Here is a 3668-nt window from a genome sequence, read left to right as displayed (position 1 = left end):
GTAATGTACAGACATCGACCTGTTACAATTTTATTATATGTATAGATAAGTTTTCGAGATATTAGCAGGTGTACATGGCGTGTGAGTGACATTATTTCCTGCTAATTTTTATACCCGAGCGCACTTGTGCACAAGGGTATATTAATTTTGTTCACATAACGGTTGTTTGTAACAGCCAAAACGAATCGAGATAGATATAGACAAATGTATACATATATGCTCAGAATGAATAGAGAAATCGATTAAGCCATGTCTGTCTGTCCGTCCGTCTGTCCGTCTGTCCGTCCGTCCGTGTACACGATAACTCGAGCAAAAATTGAGATATCTCAACGAAATTTGGTATGTAGGTTTGTGTTAGTCCAAGGTAGGTTGGTATTGAAAATGGGCGAAATCGGACAGTAACCACGCCCACTTCCCATATAACGGTAATTTCCAGATATACGAAAACTGTGATATTTTAGTAACTACTGAAGATTATTCACTCAAAATTGACATTTACAACAATTTTTAGGCGGAAAATAAGAATATTATAAATTTTTGGAAAATGGGCGTAGCCACGCCCACTTGTGGTTACATGTGTATATCTTGGTAACCGCTGCACCAATTTCTTCCAAACTTGGCACAGTTGTTGGCCTTCGTACAGCATACTAAATGGCCGAAAATTTAAAACATCGGACAATAACCACGCCCACATCCCATATAACGGTAGTTTAGAGAAATACAAAATCTTCGATAAATCAGTAAATATTAAAGCAAATTTATTCAAAATTGATGCTTGCAACAATTCTTTACCAAGAAATACGTTTATGGTAAAATTTTGGGAAATGGGCGTGGCACCGCCCACTTATGATCACATATATGTATATCGGTAACCGTTCTACCAATTTGTACCAAACTCGGTATATTTATTGTGCTTGCTACATAAAAGCAAAACGTTGAAAATTATTGAAATCGGATTAAAATTACGGCCGCTTTTCATATAACAGTAAATTTCAGAAATGCTTGAAACTGCAATATTTCGAAATTTAAGGACGCTAATTTACTCAAAATTGATACACCCCGGCTTACCATCTAGCGGTAGCTTTCGGAAAGGTGAAAAAATATATATTTAATACTTGCGCCGGGTATTTAATGTTCGGCTCCACCCGAACTTAGACTTTCTTACTTGTTCATACAAAAAATCTTTACGCATTTTCATATGACCACTTATTACTTCTTTATTTATCCATTGACTTTCGTCATTATCAACTTGATTTTTTTGTAATAGAACAGGCTTTAACACAGCCTTGAATGTACTAAACGTGCGCTCGACGTGAGTTGATCAGGGTAGCCAACTCATTTTTGAGAATTCCCCGATTTCGACAATAAAATTCCCCAATTTTGCCGGAAATTTCGTAAAATTCCCCACCCATGGATATCTCCTTATTTACAAAAAAAAAAAACAGTGTGTATTTTGACATATTGCTGGTCTGTCTGTTTTTTTTTTAATGTAATTCAGCTATGAATGTATTCATAGGCCAAACCAAACTTTTATAAAGTTCTCATTTTTGTTGTTGGTATTTCCGACAGGGTAGGAGTGTGATGTAATGTGGAACGATTTTCCGTCATCCCTTGTCAAATTTGGTTTGGAGACAAACTGGTTTCGGCGTTGTGCCATCTTCAGTGTCGTTTTTCGTTATAAAGTTAGTTAACAAAAAAAAAAAAAAAAAATTACATATAATGTTTACACATATACAGTGGTCGAAAAAGTTTTATTCGCGCCAAATTCTGACAAGTGTTTATAATTATATATATATTTTTGTTATTAATTTGATTTATTATTATTTTTTTAATAGTTAATTCTATTACAAAAACCGTATAAAACCAAGTTTCAAACTTTGTGTAATATTAAAAAAAATCTACAAACTCTCGTAAAAATTTCGAGCTTTTTAATTCGATTTTCTAGAAAGATTTTGAATATGCAGTTTTGTAGCCCACTCAAGTAAGTAAGTGCAAGTTTGAGGTGGGCAAAAATTTTCGTTTTAAATTTTTTTCCGAAATTGTTGCGGTTTTCTTCCGCAACATAATAAAAAAAGTTCGTTATATGAACGCAAATGCAACAAAAAAAATTCTAAATCAGCGGCAATTTGTATAATATGCAGGATTGCATAATCAGTACTTCTAGTTGCAGTTGCATTTCTTATGCGACTTTTTTACCTCAATATAAAGTCAGTGAAGCAAAAAAGAATAAATTAGTTAACACCTAATTCCTCATAAAAAGCAGTTCATCTGCATTCTGCACGTAAACTGAAATTCCCCACAAAAAACGGTTCGTTCTCCGATTACCCACACAAACTAAAATTCCCCACAAATCGGGGAATTCCCCACGAGTTGGCTTCCTTGGAGTTGATACAAGTGGACCCCAGTTTAAATATGGAACGTTAGAAACCTTTATATTATCAGGAATAAGGGCTTTTTCCTCGCTATAATCACTTTTCTAAAGGTACAATAGGAAAAAGGCAACATCAAATGTGTATGTATGTATATATGGAATCAGGGAAAGCTAAATCGTGGACATTCTTAATACAATACTTTATCTCTTTAGCAGAAAAAAAGGCAATTTCCATAAAATCCGTTCCTTGGTTATAACAGTTCGTTCAAGACATTTTTAACACTTTTTAAAAACTTACAAATTCAAATTCGAAAAGGTCGAAACAAAAAGGTTAAACAAGTTTCCCGCTGTGAATTTTCAGAGCTATATATTTTTAGTATTCATCACAAAATTGTACTAAAAAGATTTGCGTAGTAGTAAAGTATATCGTGAAAGAAATTAAAAAAAAATACAACTGGTCAAAAAATGCCAACACCGTTTCGCCTGCTTTGCCGCTCTCATTAAAAAATTACAAGCCGTGCACGATAAGGTTGTGGAACGCAACTGCAAGTATTGCCACACACCACAAGCCCTTCATGTGTTTACAGCATAAGTTTTGTAGCCCAGAATTTTAGTTGATTTTTGATAATTTTATTTTGACAGTTTATTCCATACAAACTATGTTCTACAATTCTTTTTGTATGGAATACACTGTCAGCAAAAACAAATTAATTAAAATTATTAATTGGCTAAAAAGCATAATTTTTTAAAAGATCAGATGAAAAATTCCCTGACCTAATAATTTTGTACGGTACTGTACTTATAAGTACACTAGGTTTCATGAAAAAAAAAATGTAAGTACAAGATAACCTTACAAAATCAGTCATATTTTTCGTTGCTGTGAATTTGTTTCAAAACTTCTGACTTTTCCTTAATATAATTGTAAAACTCTGTACACGTAATTTTTAACGTATGAACTTTTGTATATTGAGCGAATTTCTTTCCTTAGTCCATTAAGATGAAATAAGAGAAAAAATTTATATATATTAGATTTATGACTAGGCAAAGATGTATTAAACAAGGTGTGATGGACAACTCAGTGAGGCTCTCTTTTAAGGTACTATAACTTCAAAAAATTGAAACAAATGAGAACTCTTCTGTGAAAGCGGGAGGGAATTTATACTTTCTCTTTGGCATTTTCTTGGGGTAATTAAAACTCTATAAACACACATTTTTATATTCTATAAACTTTGTCGCGAAAACTTACAATGGAAGTAAACCAAGCACAAACAACAAACGAGCAAAAAGGGCTAATAAG

The sequence above is a fragment of the Rhagoletis pomonella genome, unplaced genomic scaffold, assembly GCF_013731165.1.
Source record: "Rhagoletis pomonella isolate Grant_MI unplaced genomic scaffold, Rhpom_1.0 Rhpom_scaffold_00003, whole genome shotgun sequence".
In the NCBI taxonomy this organism is placed as follows: domain Eukaryota; kingdom Metazoa; phylum Arthropoda; class Insecta; order Diptera; family Tephritidae; genus Rhagoletis; species Rhagoletis pomonella.
This window is presented reverse-complemented; position numbering follows the sequence as displayed.